Source organism: Magallana gigas, chromosome 10 (genome assembly GCF_963853765.1).
Source record: "Magallana gigas chromosome 10, xbMagGiga1.1, whole genome shotgun sequence".
NCBI lineage: Eukaryota > Metazoa > Mollusca > Bivalvia > Ostreida > Ostreidae > Magallana > Magallana gigas.
Window position 1 is genome coordinate 37039884 of NC_088862.1, and position 22742 is coordinate 37062625.

Genomic DNA, 22742 nt, shown 5'->3' on the forward strand with positions numbered 1-22742 from the left:
TCCATCATCTTATCCAAATAAATTCTCGACAGGATGACATATTTCAACAATCAACACATTTTTAAGCCACAACTCCAGTAACACAGTATATAGTGTGTGTATGTCAGAGGAGGCCAGGGTTTCTCTAGACATAGAGTGTGTCCGGATAGGCTAGCTCAGTAGTGCTGATATCCACAGGCTCTTTGAATCGTATTTGTTGTGGTGTATACTCTTTGATATTTACTTTCTGTGCTATTGTTTCAAACATTAAGGTTATAAAAAATAATTCAAATTATATTATATTTAAGGAGTTTATTGTTTCAGAATTAGAATTTCCCAGCTTTTGATATGTATATCGAATTTTTAGGTGGGTTTTTTTCAAATGTATGAAATGTGTTTTGCCAATTTATAAACGGTAAATTTTGTGTATTTTCCAGGTACTCCAAGGTCAAGGTTATTTCCACGGAGATAGGCGTGAGATCCAGAGAACCTTGTTATTATTTTGCCGTCATTGTGACCTTGTTCGACATTGACCTTCATTGGCTCCATACTCTCTGATGTTGGACAATAACATTCTTTTTATCTGCAATAATCATAAGTTCTGCCATTTCAGGAACCAAAGAAAGGAATGTAAATTATTATTAAGTTGGGACCAGATGTTTTATTTGTTATTGTTTTTATTTTTGAATTGAATATCATGGTGTTTGATGATTTATTTGAGCTTAAGCAAATTCTGAACTCATCCAATGATTTTACTTGGCACAGAATGTGCTGTTTTGTACCTATTGTTAAAACAGTTCAGTTGCTGTTCATTATGCAAAGACTATAGCAATATTATATGATATTAATGTTAGAGTTTTATTTGGAGAAATGTAGACATAGAATTATTATGTTTTTATGGTGTATGATATTTGTTTCATATTCAATGGGATCATTGCTGTTTAAAACTAGTCCTTACTGTCTGTGATTAAACATAAATAGCTGCTTGTCTCTACCATGTATATCTATCCACCCACCCCCCCCCCCCCCCCAGTGTCGTCTGCCTACCTGCCATGCAGAGGAATTCATTGTATATATCAATAGTACAACAGTTCTGCCGTTTTATCAATAGTTTTCTAAGGTTAACTGTATAACCTACTGTCTGGAACCTGTTATATCTTGTCATCCATATAACATTGACCCTTTATTTGATTCTCACAATTTGGCCCAACACTCAAACTATTCCACTTAAGTGTTATTTAAAAAAACTTGTAACATGAACGCATAAATTTCTTTTTAAAAATATAAAGGTGTTTTTTTTAAAGTTTGAGTGGTTCTGTAAAAAAAAATTAACCCAATATCAAAGATCTTAAATGCAATGGTAAAATCTGCATGTCCAGAAAGCCCTTGTCAGATGTTACATGTCATATGTTATAATCTTTGATGAAATCCCGTCACATATTTTTATAATGTCAATACAACTGTGTTTATCCATGCCTGTCAAATATATATGACGAGATATAATGGCATCATTAAAACCCCCTTTGGTTAATTTATTGTCAATCATATTACTTGTATTTAGGATCATTGTTTTATGAAAAGTGGATTAATGTACAAGTTTTGTCATGTATTGGATTATATGTTTGGATGCTGAATTGAAAGTAAAATATTTAATTTATCAAGTGTTGTGTCATTTATAAAACGAGATAGAATATTATTGTCCTGTGATATCGGATAGAAAAAACGCCTACAACCTTTTTATGGTGTAGAGTAAATGATATCAACTAATAGTTGTGGTGTATGAAAAAGTGTCATCTACGTCACGTGGTGTGTGGAAGAAAGTGACATCAAAGTCATGTCGAATGTGAAAAACTGACATCTAAGTCATGCGGTCTGGAAGAGAAATTGACATATAGGTCATGTGGTATGTGGAAGAAATTGTCATCTAGGTCACGTAGTCTGTGGGAGAATGCGACATCTATGTTACTTGGTCTATGGGAGAAAGTGACATTTTAGTCACGTGGTCTCTGGGATAAGAATAATATATAACATATGGTCTGTGAAAAAAGTGACATTTAAGTCATGTTGTCTGTGGGAGAATGTGGTATCTTAAGTTCCGTGGTCTGAGGGAGAAGTGATGAAGAGAAAGTGACACCAAAGTCATGTGGTCTCTAGAATAAAATGAAATCTAATTGATGCCGTTTGTTGGAAAAACTGACATCTCAGTCATTAGGTCTGTGGGAAATTACATGAGGAAAAAGTGACATCTAAGTCACGTGATCTGTGGGAGAAAGTGACATCTAAGTCATGTGGTCTGTAGAAGAAAGTGACTTCTAAGTCATGTGGTCTGTTGGAGAAATGCTGAAGAGAAAGTGACATCAAAGTCATGTGGTCTGTAGAAGAAAGTGACATCAAAGTCACGTGGTCTGTGGGAGAAAGTGATATCTAATTCATTAGGTCTGTGGAAGAAAGTGACATCAAAGTCGTGTTGTTTTTGAGAGATCTTGGGCAGAAATATTTTTTTAAGCCAGATCAGAAATGTTTCCATTTTGATCCTCTAACGTACAAGATGCACGTTAAGCAAAACAATTGCATAAAAGTTTATATCTCTAAACATATGTCACGATCCCTTTTAGTACCTTGAATTATAGAAAAATCTGCCATGATTTTCGTTTTTTTCAAACAAGAGTGAAAATAGTGAAACATCTTGATTAATGTGTGTATATACAATGTATACTGATCACTTGATTTATACTTTAAGAATTGACGCATTATTGGTGGTAAACCCACTAACAGGGACGGAGCTAAAAGTTTACGGGGGTTGAATGAAAACGGTGTACCCCTTCCATTTATATCAATGTATATATCCGATGGGATTGTTTTATCTCAGATAAAATGGGATTTTATAAGAAAACACAAACCAAAGATTACGACACTGAAACGAAACAAAATCTTCAAAATGTATTTATTTTTGTTAATTTACTAGTGCAATATTTAACATAATTCTTTGATTATTAACAAACCATGCATTTAGAATGATATTCAATGTTATATATATTTTTACAATACATTTGTTGATCATAATGCAAGCACATTTTTCATATATTTTCAGTATGTCTATGGCTGCATTTTTTAGGGGCATTTTAATACAATTTTACTCACATTTATAATTGTTCTCAAGAGAATCGTAGTGTTTTGGATATGTACGTTGATAAAATACATCTATTTATCCTTAGCACTGTGTTTTCTTTAATAGTCATTAGTTTGAAAGAAAAAACAAGAGAATGAAAATAATTCAAAATAATTACACGGGTAGGATTCTCTTTTTAATGTTCTTATTCTAAGGGATGTGGGTCTGTGTCAATCTTACGGGAGATTTCCACATTAAATGAGTATTTATAAATAAATATTTACATCTACCAAGTATTATTCCCTCTATTTCTTACGGAAACTTTAGTGAATTCATAGCTATATAGAAACAGCCAGAATGAAATCTACACGCCCGTTTATTGATTGGTCGAAATCTACAGCGGCTGAAACTGACAAGAAAGTGACAGGGCCAAACTTGACACGCCCAGTTTATCGATTGGTCGAGACCTACAACTACCTAGGAAAAATCACGCACTGCACGAAATAATCATGACGACGTCAGACTCAAAGTCTCACAGGAGACGATTTGGCTGTTTCTTTTAGTTAACGTACTTACGTACATTAACAGTAATTTAGTGAATTTTACTTACTTTTCATTAACAATTTATCAATTGGCTAAAAGAAAGATGTTAATATAAACAATAAAATGCTTTCTTTGATGATTCATTCGGGTAATGAAGGTAGCGATCATTGCAGAAAAAATTTACACAACCCGCTAACGCGGGTTATGTATTTTTTCTGCAATGTCGCTACCTTCATATCCCGAATGAATCACCAAAGAAAGCATTTTATTGTTTAAAAGATTATATGTAAGGAAAATTTAATGAGGGTTTGGGATATCCTTAACCTCCCGGCTAAATCACCAACGGTTTCCTGCTTTCAGTTACTTATTGCTACAATCGACTGACAGTGTTGAATTAATTACAATTAAAGTATTGTTCAAAATATGTATGTAGATTGAATAATAATGTTATATTAAATATGGACACATATGCAAATATCAATCCCATTAAGGAACTTGTCAATCCTAAAAACATTACAACTGCTAGACCGATTATGTCGTTTTCTAAAAAATGTTTCAACGCTAGAGAAGAGGGCCAACAATGAACACTTATACAATTTTATGAATACCAATCATTTTGCACTAGCTTTGATTTGTTCATCTAATGTTTTGTTCTCTGTAGATATATTAGTTAATGTTTAGCTTTTGCATGCTTATGTTTGATGTTTTGTTTTTATGTGACTCATATTTAAGACTGTAATGCATGGTAATTGTCAATAAAATGAATTAAATGAAGAGTTTTGAGGTTAATGCATGTCATGTCTGTTAAATGAGAGTTTCGTTATCAGTGACATATGGTTATAACGATCAGTGATCAAAATCCAAAGGAAAAATACAAAACAAGAGCAGAGCAAACAACCTCTAAAAAGTTAGAGGTAGGATCAGGTGCCATGGAGGAGTGAGCATCCTCTGCTGACCGGTTACACCCGCCGTGTGCTCTTTGTCGTAATCGGAAATGCCCGTAAACTTACTTATTTAATTATCAATGTTTTCCTACCTAATTATTCCTTGTGCAGTGACAACATTTCAACGCTTAAAGGAACATGCATGGTCACGATTTTGTTCAAATAATATTTTTCTGTTTTCATTATTTACAATGCTTTAGGAATGCATTTCTAATGATAAAATACATTTTGAGAGTCATTCGTAGAGTTTTAAGTAAAATACGGGGCTCACAGTTCTTTGCCATGTAAACAAGGCTCGTGTCCTGTTTTTGTTTACATAGGTTCAAATTACCAGTAAAAAAACTTTTTCAAGCTGATTTGTTTATCTTTTTATTCATTTTTAGCATTTATAGACAGTTCTTTACGTTTAAATCATTCATTTTAGGTCTATTACTGGAATTTTTTTCAACATTTAAAATGTTAACAAACGCTTTGTTTTCAAAGCAAAGAATTTCAAGCTCTTTAGCTCGCTTATAACAAAATGAATGACACTCAAATTATGGTTGCCTATTTAAAATGCCTTACTGGAGCAGTGTTAATATGAAAATTGGAAAAATGATTTTTGACCATTTTAAGAGGAATGGAACATATGTCTTTATTAATGTGGATTAAAGTACATTATAATTAAAATACTTTCACCGAATTAGAATTTCCAAATTTCACAATATTTTACCGTTTACGTTGTAAAATATTTTGGAAAGGTAAACATTTTAAAACCCCAAGCGGGATTTGAACGCATGATCCATGAATTTTTAGAGAAACCTTTAACTTACTGCGCTACACTTTTAGGGTTAGACGACACGTTCCTTAAATTTATATAAAAACTTTTTCCGGGAATTTGTTATTGACTTACTACTACTTTGACAAGCTTTCTTTAAAAAAATTAGAGTACCTTACCAGGCATTTGTGTGAGGTACTAGAATATGCGATTGTGTATGTAATCTTATTGAAATGACAAATTTATCTCCAATCGTAAAAGGGTACAAATAGGGCATAATTAGATATGATTTTTGGAACCAATTTCGACTAAAATCAGAATTTCTTTAATTGGAACTCTTTATCACTAAGAGATACAAAAAGGATGCTCCATCAACGTGTCGTCTGACCTTAAATGACAATTTTGGAAAAGAAACTATTTTTATAATAACACTTGTTCAAATTGATAGTGCGTCACAACATGGAGGTGTCTCATACCACCTTAAACAACATTTCTCTAAATGGCAATTAAAAGTCGACTGTTGTGGATATAGGTCAAAAGTTGGATGTGGTAAAATGTGAACAAATATATAATTCTAGTATTGATGTATGTGTGCGTGTTTTTATAAAATATATTTGTAGATAAACTAACGCTCTCTTAATCGTTATGACATTTTCTTCCTAAGGAATCTTATTCATAGATATACGGTTTTATGGTATTAAAGACACAAACAAAAATATTGTTGCACTGTTCATTTTGAACTGGTAAGCATTTCTTTTAAATTTTATAAGTGATCTATAACTCGACATGAGTTTTCATGTACACTATTGATGTTCAGTTTCATAGCAGAGAATCAGTGTATATTTGTGTAAATATCGCTCCCCTTTATCTTTTAATGATTTTGTCGATGGAGTCACCGTAAGCGGATATGACGTTAAGAGCAGAGCTACAGGCTTTCCATTTCAATGATTTTTTTTCTTAATGAACAAGATGCACATTGTTCAATCTCGTTTCATAATTGTAAGAAAAGATACTCTCTATATATAAAGTAATTTTTTTTTTATTGAGACGGGGAGCCATTTCAATTGTTAATGGAGTACTTTATTGAATAAAGTACTTCATTAACAATTGAAATGGCTCCCCGTCTCAAAAAAAAAATCAAAATGAGAAAAAAAACAACAACAATTTTTTTTATTTCTTTAGAAGGAGAAAGCTTAAGCAAACTTCTTACCAACACTGTACTGAAATGATATATTAAAAAGACTTTAACAAATTATACCTTACCCCCAAAGACTTCAATGTTAACTTCAAGATGTGATATATAACTTTTACTATTTAATTGTTGGTAAATTCCAAAGGTAAATGAACCATTTAAAACAATATTTGATTTTAAATATGATTATATTATATTATATTAAGTTATGGATGTAATACCTTGAAGTGAAAGACAAAGAAAAAAATATGATTGAGCCCCAATGCTATGCATTAAGTCAGCATAATTTCTCGCATGATAATGTATTCAGATTTTTAAAAACATTTAAACTAACAATTGAAATGACTCCCCATCTTAATAAAAAATAATCAAATCATAGTGTTAATATTGTCCATAAATTCATCTAAAAAACATCACTTATCAGAGGCGTCTTCCAGTACCACCAGTACCTTGATTTTGTTTTTATAGTTTGTTTAAGCTTCGCTCTCACGGGAAGGTGTACTGTATCAACATATACTGCAATTAACCCAACTTCTTACTGCAGCACTTTCACCGCCATTACGCGGGGGTGTTAAGGAAGCATATGGAATCTGAGTTGCATGTAATTCCGTGAAATCACAAATCTTAGTTATTATGTACATATTCAAATATCTAAGAAACATAACGTAGATAAAAAACAAATAAAAAATACTGAAGACAATTTTTTTCCAGAAATTAGGTTGTGTTACGTAGATTTACACATTGATGACGTCATGACTATTGTCTAAAAGTTGAATGTCGTGTGAATTTGATCGGAAAGCATTGTAAACATATTCAAAATAATATGTTTTACGGTGCGACCGTTGGGGCGAGCACAGCATGTGATCAAACAATGAATTATAATAAATTAATAAAATAAAATTAACGTGAAATTTGAATGCCAAAAAATAAAACATACCTATTTTTCAGTAAATTTTCATTATTCATAGTTTATAAGATTTGTTATAATTTATTTATTTATATGTAGAACGTAATAGTTTAATCTCAGATACAATGTTGTTAAATAATAAAGATTTTAATATATAAATATTCATTGCACTGCATCTCCTCTTTTCAAGTGATTGTGATTATGATTGATTGATTGATTTCCCCCTTTTTTTTGCAGTAGACATTTTTTCTTAAACTTACATATAAAACTTGACTCATCATAGAGCTCCCCCCATGCTATATTTTTTTTCATTTTTGTCAATTTATACATAGAAAATCGACTTACCATGGATTTGCCCCTCCACTTAAAAAAAATAATTAATGTTTAATTTTATTTTTAATTTACGCTTAAAAATATTTGCTTATCATGGTGTTGTCCCCCCCCCCCCCCCCCCCCCCCGGCATGTAATAAATGGAAACCATTGAACTGCTAAAGAGCTGAAGGATTAGAATTTTCATGATTTATTTTTCTTTTTGCTTGCAAAGATTTTTTGGATGAGGCTGCCATCCACCCACCCACCCCCTTTAAAAAAAGGCGCTGCTACGCATAACGTTACGTTTCCGGAAATTACCGTAATTATAGTGAATAAAATATTTGTGAGCATTCATCCAAATTAGTGCAATTTACAACTGTTTCCTGTATCTGAAGAAATGTCCTTATTCGTCAGCTGTTCTTTATCTTAGCCTTTGCAAGATTTTAAGAGGATTTTGGTCATTTCAGCAGATTTACAATAACTTCAATTAGAGTAATTTCCCCTTATCAGTGCTTATTGTGACGTCAAAGCTGACGTTGGTTAAGTGTCGTCTTACTCTTTAAAACTCCCCCGAGAAATAAAAGTATGCGAAGTATACTGTTTTATTTACTTAAAAAGCATGATGTTCTTAAAATTACACATCTTATAAGCTTTTCAAAGGTTTTACTTTGATTCTCGGGAGAACGTGATGTTGGAACGTGAGATTGGAAACCATTGGTACTATGAATTGTGGGTCAAAATTTACTGACTCCGAAAAAATATATCGGATCAATGTGTAAACGTTTGTGACGTCACACGATTATTTTTGATTGAAAGTGTACTGAGGTGAACTTTAGAGGTAACATTGACTGTATGTCGCTTACATCGTTATTGTTTTTACTGTCTAAATTTGTCTTGCTGATTCTCGTGAGAGTGTGAAGTGATAAATATTGCCATGATTACAGGGAACTACTGGGACGATTAAAACGATGCATTACTGGTCCGATTTACTGACGCCAAAAAAATCCGTTGAATGAATGTGTTATAGTCCGAATTTTCTATTCACACACGCCTTGCCGGTAGAGCTCGCTTCGCGCCGGCGCTGCGCGCCGGCGAGCTGCGCTCGCTATAACTGATCTAAGACCTCTAATAAAGTACTGTGATTTATTGAGAATTAAACATAAGAATACTGGGGGAGATGATAGTTTTATCAATCATTCGCTAAAAGGTATGTAAATTTGCATTTATTTCTCGGCCAGGCTTTCCTCTGTCGTTGTTTACGATGTAAAAATCCGACTAGAACAACACTACCCCGTATATATTGAACTTGAAATTTTATACGTATCGTTAGTTTGATCAATGCTTAAATTGAAATGTGCTGCTAGAATCCCATGCTGTGTGTTGTTTTGATGCAATTTGCCGTTTTCCGTGCAAACTATATAAAAGTTGGGAAGGTTTTATTAGAACCGGATGAATAACTTTTTAATAAGGACAAACATAGGATTCTAGCAGCGGTTTTGATTAAACTGAGATGTTTTGCTTACACTTGGTATGCTTATTTTATTTTGGAAACCGCGGGGTAGTGTTGTTCTATCTCATTTTATGTTAAGGAATATACGTAAGCTATTTATAGTTGTCACGTGATAATGCACCAATGTGGCAGTAATGTACTACCCGATTTTATTGCACTGACATCTATTTTAAAGGATAATACTTAGTTTTTGATCTTATTCAAAATAATTATTTAATTTCACGATTTTGAATATAACAGTCAAAATAAGACGCTTAATTGCCCATATGCTTCCTTAACACCCCCGCGTACTGATTCAAATTGCTTTAAATGCACAATTCTATATTTGTGGCAGACGACTGATGAGTGATACAAGGATACAGAATCTGCGTCATCTTTTACATATTTGGATATTTTAATTGAAATGGATATTGATTGTAACCTAACAACAAAGCTTTATGATAAACGCGATGACTTCAATTTTTCTATAGGCCTAGTCAACTATGTAGCAATATACCTTCATCACCTGCATATATGATTTTTTTGTCTCTCAGTTAATTTGATATACAAGGGCATGTTCTTCGTATGAACAGTTTCTAAGACGAAGCTACTGACAAACAAGTTGATAAAACAGGACTTTCAACAGTCTCGTTTGAGGTCATCTTTTCGTAAGTTCTATGGTCGATACAACGATCTTGTCAGCAAATACAATCTTACACTGGGTCGCATGCTGACTGACGTTTTTCATACTATATAGGCCTAATTGTTAGACCATAATTATTCACCCTATTGTCTCCAGACTTTTCCGTCTTTTCCCGATTATGACAAAGAGCACACGGCGGGTGTGACCGGTCAGTAGAGGATGCTCACTCCTCCTAGGTCCATCTTTTTGACGGTCCGTGCACAGGGGCTCGTCAAGAAGTTTTTTTCAACCTTTTATATCTACCACCTCTATACAATGAAATAAAATATACTCTATACAATAAAATGTATTTTATTGTATAGAGGTGGTAGATATAAAAGGTTGAAAAAACTTCGTGACGAGCCCCTGTGGTCCGTGTTGCTCTGCTTTGAATTTATATTTCGTTTTATGGATTTTTGAGATGGTTGACGGATTGTTATTTTTTCGTGGATAAAAAATTACAAATTGCTTTAAAAAATGATGCACACAGATTATTTGTGACGTATTTTTAAAGTCGTCAGCATTTTGTTTAGACTAGATCTAGTGACTCGCCAGCATGCATTAATCATTTAAAAAATATAATATATATCTGTATTCTATAACTAGGGCATATCCGAATTCTATTTCATTTCAGTTATCTGAGAAAGTGCTTTAAAAAAAACCAAAACGAACAAATCCCGATTTAAATATAATTCTTCTCAAATATTTTCAGATTAGTCGGTAAATTTTTAACACTTTCTTTCAGGCTTAGCGCTTTTTAGTACTTTGATTTTTTTTATTGGAGAGGTAGTAAAAACATTTTCAAATCCAAGATTTGTGTCTGAGACTTTATTTTAATAAGCTAGATAGATTTTAAACTCAAAATATTATTATATTAACTTTATACATTGTACATAAATACACGAGCAGTGTTTTTCGGGCTTTTAATGTTTCGCGTCATTAGTCATCATACCCGTGGAGTCACGTGATGTAGATTGTCGTCGCAGTTCGTCTGATTCATGGTCTGTGCTTCTCTGTGTTTTTCTGTGTTTCTCCGTGTTTGTCTGGGTATTTATTTTATTTACATATCAGTATACTTCATTTAAAGTGATTGCTTTATTTTTGCCACGGAATTTGTGGAATTATCGTTACCGGGCTACAGAACAAAGCATTGGACTATTTAGCCCTGATTAGCTCAAATCACTTTATTAACAGTAGGCCTATGCACACTTAACATATAAACATATAAAATGATACCACTCTATAATGACTCCATAAACTACTGAAATTCAGAAGTCGAGAGGACGTAGATAAGTCATCTATTTCGTCTTTCCTGTAAAATCTACTTTCGTTTTGGGAAGGTCGGAAGAAATGGGTTAAGGTGGTGCAGGCGACTAGTTCTCGCCGAGTACCATTTTTCTCAGTGCATTGTTATGTCATTGTTCGTAGATAATTTTATGGGTTGATAAATGACGGAACAATGCATTGGTGAGAAATGGTTCTTTGCGAGAATTGGTCGTTTGCCAGTATGGGACACCTTCATATTGTGACACATGAGCCGGTCCTATGAAAGTTAAATCATTTTGTTAAAAAATCTATTTATATGCACATATTTCCAAAAACAAATGTTATTGTGAGTCTCTTCGGTGATGTTCAGTGTGTCTCTGTTTACTATGTCTAAATATATCCCACCGTCAAATGTCAATTTCAGCGCGTGATACTATACGTAATCAGAAATACCGCGATACCATAGAACCCGCGATATGATAGGAAGCTACTATACTTCCTATCAAATTAAACAATACAGTAATTAAATTGAGTACTATTTTAATTGCTCTCCTCAGCCAAATTGATAAAGACACCAAGGCAATGTCTGTTTAGAGTTTATAAGTACAGCATCACTGTCAATCTGTCGAATGACGGAGTAAATTCCAGAAATGAAAAATATACAAAATTTTACTTATGAATGTACAAATATATGGTTATATTGGAAATATATTGTTTTAAGGCATTAAAAGATAAATTCTCCAAATAGTAATTAACAAGTCATTTGTTATTTTTCCCAATTCTGTCAACATGTTACATACTTGCCAACCTCCAACATGTGAAAATCTGGTCATGACCAGATTTGGAAAGTAAAAAATCTGGTCATAGCGCGTAACGACATTCACGGCATATTTATCATGCATTTCATAGGTATATACAATAGAAATATGTGTTAAAACTTATGTGTAATACTTTATTGCAGAAGAAGCATTTTAACTAACAGTTGCTGATTTTGAATTGTGTAAAATGATCTGACACAGAAAATGGAAGGTTGTGTTCAGCTGAAAAAAAAAATGCAAAAAGAGTTTCTGCTACATTTACCCTGCTTTTGAACTCTGTAAATGATGGCATGAAAGTTGTAAGTGACTTGGAAGACTTTTCAAGTTTTGTGTATTAAAAAGCATTCTATACATGAATTAACGTTTTTGAATGTTTAGTCAGATCATTTTGGGCACAAAATCCAATATTCAAATGTGCGTTACATAGAACGCAAAAGCCTCGTTTTGTACTCGATTACTTTGTTTTACCTATGGGAATTCATTTTCCCAGATATGTTGATAGGTACAAAAATATCGTTTTCTTTTTGTTGGTTTTGATTCCGCTGGCCCCGATGAAGACCTTTTCTTATTGGAAGCCATCACACTTAATGATTTAAACCTTCGCTTAGTCAAAACAACTCACGATAATAATTACAGTTAATGTGTCTGTTATATAGCCATCGGCATTGTTTACGCGTTACGTAAATCCAAGCTCAGCTTGGGTTCATAACTGGAAGTCAAACGCGCAACGTAATTTACGAACCAAATCCGGAAATCGGGAGATTTTCGGGTTGTTCGACAAAAATCGGGTGAAAAGCATGACCCGCCGGGTTATAAAAAATAATCGGGTGAAGGGTTGAAAAATCGGGTGTGACCCGACGAAATCGGGTGAGTTGGCAAGTATGACATGTTAGTCAAAGTTTTCAAATAATGTAAAAATGAAAGGATTTCCAAAGATGGGCTTATGTGTTTTCAAAAGTTTACAAATACAGTCAAACTTGTTTTGAACGGCCACCTTGGGAAAATTTAAAAAGTGGCTGTATAAGGCAGATGGCGGTTAATTCCAGTTTGCATACAGAAACATGTAAATCAATATATATTATACACAAATGCATCAGAAGACATGTTGTACTATAGTTACATATTTTTTTACGTATTTTATTTCACATTTTTTAATGTACATTATTTTTTTTACATCTTTGTATAAATAAAACGTTTTAGAGCTTTCCTTGTATAAATAATGAGATTTAGATGTTGCGTCGATTGAACTGTTGAACCACCCCCCCAAAAAATTCATTTATATCCTCGTTCCCAGGCTGTTACATTAGACGGTGCTTCAGTACTTTCAGGGTCTCTTTGATTTCATATTTTATTCGACACATGTACTTATTTCAAAACTGTTAACTTGAGTTTTTCAAACTTAAAACGTTTTCGCTGTCATTTGATATGACATGCCCTTTTTAGCTCACCGAGACGAAGTCAGGGGGAGCTTATGCTATACCCTCGGCGTCGGCGTCAGTGTCGGCGTCGGCGTCCGGACCTGGTTAAAGTTTTTGTTGCAGGTCCTGTATCTAAGCTATTACTTGTCCTATCTTCACCAAACTTGCATGGATGATACATCTGGACCTACTTATGGACTTGAAAGACTTTGATGCTGAATCTGAGTCCTAAATTTCAGATGCTGGAGGAGGTTAAGGTTGTTTGACCAGGTTAAAGTTTTTGTTGCAGGTGCCCTTTGATAGCAATATCTAAGTAACTGCAGGTCCGTACTTCACCAAACTTGCATGGATGGTGTGTCTTATGATACTGATGCACCAGACATGCTTGAGTGCTGAATCTGAGCTATAGGTTTCGGATGCTGGAGGAGGTTAAGGTTTTTGGAGCAGGTTAAAGTTTTTGTTGCAGGTGCCCTTTGATAGCAATATCTAAGTTACTGCAGGTCCATACTTCACCAAACTTGCATTGATGGTGTGTCTTATGATACTGATGCACCAGGCAGGCTTGGGTGCTGAATCTGAGCTATAGGCTACAGATGCTGAAGGTTTTTAGAGCTGGTTAAAGTTTTTGTTGCAGGTGCCCTCTGATGATTATATCTTAGTTACTACTTGTTCTAACTTAACCAGACTTCCATGGATGGTGCGTCTTATGATACTGATGCACCAGACAGGCTTGAATGCTGAATCTGAGCCATAGGTTTCGGATGCTGGAGGAGGTTAAGGTTTTAAGAGCTGGTTAAAGTTTTTGAAACAGGTGCCCTCTGATGAATATATCTTAGTTATTACTTGTCCTAACTTCACCAGACTTCCATGGATGGTGCGTCTTATGATACTGATGCACCTGACAGGCTTGAATGCGGAGTCTGAGCCATAGGTTTCAGATGCTGGATATGGTTAAGTTTTTTGGAACAGGTCACATGTTTAATAGATAATAGTACTATTTCAAACTTGCATAGTTGATTAAACTGTAATATGAATGAATCACAGAGGAAGCTTCAGATGCAGAACTTGATCTCCATTATCAAGGATGCTAAAAAATATATCTTAGTTATTACAGGTCCTAACTTCACCAAACTTGAATGGATGGTGTGTCTTATGATACATATGCACCTGACAGGCATGGATGTTGAATCTGAGCCAAAGGTTGCGGATGCTGGAGCAGGTTAAGGTTTTAATTGCTAATGCCCTCTGATGATGATATCTTAGTTATTACTGGTCTGAACTTCACCAAACTTGCATGGAGATGCGTCTTATGTATACTGATGCACCTGACAGGCTTGAATGCTGAATCTGAGCCATAGGTTTCGGATGCTGGATAAGGTTTAGTTTTTTTGGAACAGGTCACATGTTTTATAGATGATAGCTTGCATAGTTGATTTAACTATATTATAAATGAAACGCAGAGGTTGTTTCAGATGCAGAGCCTGATCTCCATTATCAAGGATGCTAAAGAAATCTCCTACCTCACTCAAACTTGCTCGATAGATAGATGTGTTTTTTGATAAATGATATAACATGATTCCTATGATATAGTATTGTATGGTATGAAACAATATTGTTTAATATGATACAATATAATATCATATGTAATATTATAAAAAGTTATATGATACGATATATGATATTGTATCAATTTTTTTTATATTTAATGTTATGATATTGTATCATGATAGCGTTATGTATAGTATTGTATATTATGATACAATATTGTATAATATTATATTGTATTATTTACATATATATATATTTATTGTTTTATGACATGATACTATTACATAAGATATTGCAAAATATAATATTGTATCCTATGATACAATATTGTATATTCTATTATATGGTATCATATGATATAATTGTATAATATGATATTAGTTTTTGTAATATAGAATTATATCACATGAAATTGTATAATATGATACTGTAATCTTATTTAATATCGTATCATACGATATTGTATAGTATGATATTGGTTATACAATGTTGTATCAAATATGATATTGGTTTATAATATGATATATTATCACATGAAATTGTATTGTATGATATTATGTATACAATATGTATAATATAATATTGTATTATATAATATTTTACTTTATCACATAATATTGTATCATTTGATATTATACAATGTTGTATCAAATTATATTGTATCATATGATACAATATCATATTATGTATCAAAAATGATACAGTATCATACAATTTCATACTATATTTTACAATATAATATCATACGTTTCAATGATATGATGTATTATGTAATTTGATATTGTTATATAATTATACTATATTGTTTTATATATTATGATATTGTATTATGTGATCAAATACAATAACGTATAACACAATACAATGTCATATCATACGTTACAATATCATATCTCAGCATTGTTTATTATGGTATGTTAATGTATTATATGATATATGTTGTAAATATGATAGGATGCAATATTTAATTATATATTATTGTATTGATTAACATATGAACATATGATTATCATACAATTTTTTAACAGATGATATACGATATTGTGTCAAAACAGAATCCATGAATATCCAAGATCATAAAGTATGATTTTCATTTAATATGATAAAGGTGTTCTCATAAAGGTGAAGTCTCATAAGGGTGATGTCTCGTCTCGGTGAGCTTTGTAATCTGTGATTACTTATGTTTATCTTTCTCAGGAACTTTCGTTTTTTTTTTTCACTTAGATTTATATTTTCCCTTTTACGTTCGGAGTACTAGAAGCCATGTTTTCAAATAAATATAATACAAAGAAGGTAAACATATTTCATCGTATTTGATTTAAACACATATTAGGTACTGTGCTGCTCTCGAAATGGAATAATATGTTCCGTCCGGTTTGGTTTTTAGCTCACCTGAGCTGAAAGCTCAAGTGAGCTTTTCTGATCAAAATTTGTCCGTGTCTGTCGTCGTTGGCGTTGGCATCGGCATTGGCGTTGTAAACTTTTCACATTTTTATCTTCTTCTCCAGAACCACTGGGCAGATTTCAACCAAACTTGGCACAAATCATCACTGGGTAAAGGGGATTTAAGTTTGTTCAAATGAAGGGCCACACGCTCTTTAAAGGGGAGATAATTAAGAGTTATTTAAAATTTGTAGGTATTTTTAAAAAATCTTTATTATTAGGCCAGAAATTCTGTAACTTGTATGGAAGCATCCTCAGGTAGTGTAGATTCAAGTTTGTTCAAATCATGGTCCCCGGGGGTAGGGTGGGGCCACAATGGGTGGATGAATTTTTACAAAGGAATATATACAGAAAATCTTTAAAAATCTTCTTCTCAAAAGCTATTAGGCCAAAAAAGCTCCAATTGAGTGGAAGCATCCTCAGATAGTGTAGATTCAAGTTTCTTTAAATCATGGTCCCCGGGGGTAGGGTGGGGCCACCATGGGGGATGAATTTTTACATAGGAATATATAGAGAAAATCTTTAAAAATCTTTTTCTCAAAAGTTTTTGGGCCAGAAAAGCTCAAATTGGAGTGGAAGCATCCTAAGCTAGTGTAGATTCAAGTTTGTTCAAATCATGGTCTCCGGGGGTAGGGTGTGGCCACAATGGGTGGATGAATTTGTTCAAAGGAATATATACAGAAAATCTTTAAAAATCTTCTTCTCAAAAGCTATTAGGCCAAGAAAGCTCCGATTAAGTGGAAGCATCCTCAGATAGTGTAGATTCAAGTTTCTTTAAATCATGAGTCCCGGGGGTAGGGTGAGGCCACCATGGGGGATGAATTTTTACATAGGAATATATAGAGAAAATCTTTAAAAATATTCTGGGAAAGTTTTCAGTCCAAAAAGTAGTAACTGGTGTGTAAGCACAGGTTATGCAGATTAAAGTTTGATCAAACCATGATTCCCTAGAGAAAAGTGGGGCCACAAAGTGGGGGGGGGGGGGATTATACTGGCACTGTACCAGTTATCGGCTAAAATTTAACGTTTTCTTTTCGTAATTTCTTATTTCTTGATATTTTTGGATAAAACTTGACATACTTTAAAAAAGTGAACTCCTTATTTATCAGTCTGTTAGTTTATATCATTATTAAGAACCCAAACTATCTTGTTTTGTGCCTTTAAGCACGCCCCGAATTTGCCGAGTTTTTACGATTTACTGTACCAGTTAGCGGCTTCGTGATATTAACATAGTTAAAATCCGTGTTCATGTTGATTTTATACTCTGCGAAATGTAGTTTGAATTATGACCCTGGTGAGGTCAGAATAAAGTAGTCGGGGTCATGATACATTATAAACAAAACTCATAAAATAATTCGTTTATTATCATACGGTAATACACCAAATTGTATACTATTCAATACATAATCTCTCGGAAATTCGTGAATTCCTTTTGTTATATATACATGTTAAATGTATTGATTTTATATGTCAAATCAAAGAAGGGATATAATAACGTATCACAAAGAGGTAATATTCTATTTTTAACTTATTACGTCACTTCCCCCACTGCTGAAAGTGCAAAGATGTAAAATCAGCAGTAAACAATGATCGTTTAAGCTCAGGTATAAAACATATTCAAGAAAGTTTTCAAGCAAACTTACATTTCTTTTTTCGAAAAAGACGACTGAATTAAAAAATCTTGGATTGTCGCGTGCTATAAACCCGTACTCTCAGTTTAGCCGATAACTGGTCTTAGCCGATAACTGGTACAGTACCAGTATAGGAATAGAGAAAAATCATCTTACAGGCACAACAACAAAAGGGGCTATGTATTTACCATAAAAATATGTGGATAAAAATCGGCAGATGTTTTTAATTTTTTGAGCAAGATCTACTGTACTTAGTTGTCAAGATGTTTTGATTTTGATGCTGTAATGCTAATTTGATCAGATATAAGGCTATTCTTGCTCAGGTGAGCGATGTGGCCTCTGGGCCTCTTGTTTGTTTTATCGGTAATGGCAGCCATGTGCTTGGCCTGCTGTTTTTGTTTGCATCATTTTGTGGAATTCGGCCTATCTAAGGAGTAAGTTTTATTTTATTCATGTCAATTTATGTCCATTATGATCTTGTGTATCTAACGATGTCATGCAATATCTCTTACTTTGTTTAAATTCTGCAACTGCGTTGTTTTGTGTAAGCGCGTGTTCGCAATATAGGATAGGCATAGGCCTGTTTAGCTAGCATGTTCTAGTCACACATTTATCTGTGTATACCATGGTATATGTCGTCGGGTAAAGTTTAGTCATATAACATTCAGTATTGTTATACTTTCATGTTAAATACTGAAATCTGATTGGTTAAGACGCAGTTCATAATCCTTTTTATTACCCTCAGCGTTAGCAACGCACTTAGCAACGGGTAACATTAAAAAATGTTACATGCGCGAAAATTATGCGCGTACGGTTCGCTGTAGAATTCACGTTATTCCTATATAAAAGCAGTAAAATTTTCTTAAAAATTAAGACATTCAGTATAACAAATAAATTGTGCCTGTTGGGGAGGATACCAGTTGAAATTGACACCCCTCGAAAACCATTGTCAACCTCCGCTTCGCGTCGGTTGACAGTGGTTTTCTCGGGGTGTCAATTTCAACTGTTACCCTCCCAAACAGGCACTATTTATATATTGTCACAGCTTATTTACTGCCATATTTTTGGAAATTGCTATATTAGACAAATTCTGACTTTTATAATTGTACTTTTCAGTTTTTCACCCTCTCACGAGGTCTGGAATAAATAAATAGCCGATATACATTACAGGTACACATTAATTATTTAATTACCCAAGCGTCTCCATGTTTTCATAACGATCAAAATGATCGGGATCTGTAATCAACTAACGGGATGGAATATCACGTGACAAAATAGTGGACAATATAGCCGCTAAATACAGTGCAATTAGGTAGTCGGTTAGTGAATTGGGTGGCCGCTGGCCGCGTTACGCAATTGGCCGCTTATTCCAGGGCAAATATATAAGGAGACACGTTGGAGGGAACAAAAGGTGGCCGCTGATCGGAGGTGGCCGCTGATTTCAGGTGGCAGCTAAGACAGTTTTGACTGTAGATAACAGTCAAATTTGAACTAATAAAGCAAACAATGCATTAATGTTTGTGACATATATATTATCATGATATATTGTTTACTTTTTAGGTGTTTTATCCTCATTCAAAGTAGAAGAAACTGATCCAGTTTTGGAAAAACATTAATAACTGTGGTATAGTATGAACATTAATTTTATTTAATTATGATACAGCAGTAATTTATTCAGCTAATCTCTCATTATTCTATCAATGGTGTAAGTTGGGTGAATTGATTGACATTTGTATACATTACTCATCCCCATCATACAGCTCTTCCGAGCGCGGAGGAATGCAAAAAGCGGAGCAGTGTTAAGTTCACTTGGAAAGGATAAGGCCTTTTATTAGCCTTCGCACTCGTTCATAAAACATTTAATTGAAATTTCTTTTAGGTTTAAATTATAAAGGGATGATACAGCTTTAAAATGGTACAAAATTTTAACAAATCAAGAAAGATATTTTACTGCTGTTGGTGTTTAAACATCAAATTGTGGATAAATTTTGTAAGCAAAACATTTAAGCAACAAGTGTGAATATTAATGCCATGTCAACGCAATTTTAAATCAAGCTAATCTGTCAAAATCATAAATCTATATTCTGTTTAATTTTCAGTCATTATCTTAACTTTATAATGAATTATGAGCATTTAAAGGGAACCCTAACCTTGTTTACAACATAATAACACTAACTTGAACATACAGAGCAAACAATGCATTGAATCAGATGTTTGTGACAAATATATAATGATATATTGTTTACTTTTTAGGTGCTTTATCCTCATTCAAAGTAGAAGTAACTGATCCAGTTTTGGAAAAACATTAGTAACTGTGGTATAGTATGAACATTAATTTTATTTAATTATGATACAGCAGTAATTTATTCAGCTAATCTCTCATTCTATCAACAATGGTATAAGTTAGGTGAATTGATTGACATCTGTATACATTACATTCAATGATTTAGATTGGAGGTAACCTTCTCTGACACTACTGAATTAGGTTAAGTGTGGTATGGGAGGCCATCAAAAATGAATTCCTTGGTTCTCAGGCCCGTGCCCATCTGATTTCACATTGTGCAGTGCTCATTTTTATCATTAAATGAATAAATTAAAATTTTGATAGTGCGTTTGCTTATTCCAGAAAAAAAAATCTGGATTTAGGACTGCATTTTAGATACTCAAGTCAGTAAAATGCTTGAATAAATATAGAACATAATTGCAAACATCATGATGATTCAGATTTGATTATAGCAATTGCAAAATGGCCATCGAAACTAGTTACGAGATGCTGTTTAGTTATGATCGCAACACCAATGATTTTAGTTTTTGTTTATGAAGAAGAACGTCATTTATCCTGAAATGCATATAGGAGGAGAGTTCCTGCAGCTTGCTCTTTACTAAATATCCCATTATGCTTAAACACATGGCTTTGTCAAGTCTTGTAGTTGTGGTGTTTCTTGAAGAACATGATGACTTATTTATTTCATTTAGTTTGAGCTAAAAAAATCTGATGCTTTCATTGCAAGGTAACTTTTTATTTCATTTAAAACATTGCTTTTTCTGGATTTGGATAAGAGTTGCACATTGTTATAATAAAAATAAAAATACTGCATCCTTTTTTTTATGAAATAAAAAAAAAAAATTATCACCGCTTGACTGCGTTTGTTTTTTTGTAAGCAAAACATTAATAAGCAACAAGTGTGAATATTAATGCCATGTCAACGCAATTTTAAATCAAGCTAATCTGTCAAAATCATAAATCTAATGAATTATGAGCATTTAAAGGGAACCGTAACCTTGTTAACAACTTGACACTAACTTGAACTTATATAAACAATGCATTAATGTTTGTGACATATCTATGATATATATATTGTTTACTTTTTAGGTGTTTTATCCTCATTCAAAGTAGAAGAAACTGATCCAGTTTTGGAAAAACATTAGTAACTGTGGTATAGTATGAACATTAATTTTATTTAATTATGATACAACAGTAATTTATTCAGCTAATCACTCATTATCAACATAATATAGGTTGGGTGAATTGATTGACATCTGTATACATTACATTCAAACTGTGATTTAGATTAGAGGTAACCTTCTCTGACACTACTGAATTAGGTTAAGCGTGGTATGGGAGGCCATCAAAAATGAATTCCTTGGTTCTCAGGCCCGCGCCCATCTGATTTCACATTGTGCAGTGCTCATTTTTATCATTAAATGAATAAATTAAAATTTTGATAGTGCGTTTGCTTATTCCAGAAAAAAAATCTGGATTTAGGACTGCATTTTAGATACTCAAGTCAGTAAAATGCTTGACTTAATATAGAACATAATTGCAAACATCACGATGATTCAGATTTGATTATAGCAATTGCAAAACTAACTAGTTACGAGATGCTGTTTAGTTATGATCGCAACAGCAATGATTTTAGTTTTGGTATATGAAGAAGAACGTCATTTATCCTGAAATGCATATAGGAGGAGAGTTCCTGCAGCTTGTACTATACTAAATATCCCATTATGCTTAAACACATGGCTTTCTCAAGCCTCGTAGTTGTGGTGTCTCTTGAAGAACATGATGACTTATTTATTTCATTCAGTTTGAGCTAAAAATCTGATATATTCATTGCAAGGTAACTTTTTATTTCATTTAAAATATTGCTTTTTCTGGATTTGGATAAGAGTTGCACATTGTTATAATAAAAATAAAAATACTGCATCCTTTTTTTTATGAAATAAAAAGAAAAAATTATCATCGCTTGACCGCATTTGTCTTTGAAAATTTTCCTGAGAACCAAGATATTAAATTTTTATGGCCTAATGTTGATCATTTTTAAATGCATTTTATTTAGCTGATCCCTCTCTATTCTCTCATCAATAGTATAAATTGATGATTTGATCATGAATTATCGGTTTACATACAAATCTGAAGATGATTGAGCAAAGTTTCTGGGACACTTCCGCTTCTAGTTAAAAAGTCTCGCTGATCAACCAGAGTGAAAAGGGGAATAACTCAATTTTCCAGTTTTAACATAAAAGGAGTTGTTTCCCTTTTCACCTATACTTAAAACAATCCAAGTTTTTAATAAATGTATAATATATATTTCTATTCTTCAATCATTTCATTAATGAATAATTAAGCTAGAAATGCACAGAGTAATTAATGAAGACGATTATTAAAAAAAGGTCAAAACACACATTGTCATGTTAGATAA

The 22742-nt window shown here is 33.1% G+C and overlaps 1 protein-coding gene and 1 long non-coding RNA gene across 3 annotated transcripts in view; both read left to right on the forward strand.

Annotated features, from left to right (window-relative positions):
* The window catches only part of LOC117683909 (uncharacterized), a 275259-nt gene that overhangs the window by 242057 nt on the left and 10460 nt on the right, over positions 1-22742 (forward strand). The window lies entirely within an intron of this gene.
* Positions 10435-22093, forward strand: LOC109618826 (uncharacterized). Of its 2 annotated transcripts, none has more exons than XR_010710347.1 (3): positions 10435-10962; positions 19600-19663; positions 21413-22093. It is a non-coding gene; the product is annotated as an uncharacterized lncRNA (long non-coding RNA). The 2 variants fall into 2 exon arrangements; XR_010710346.1 differs by lacking the exon at positions 21413-22093 and adding an exon at positions 20293-21356.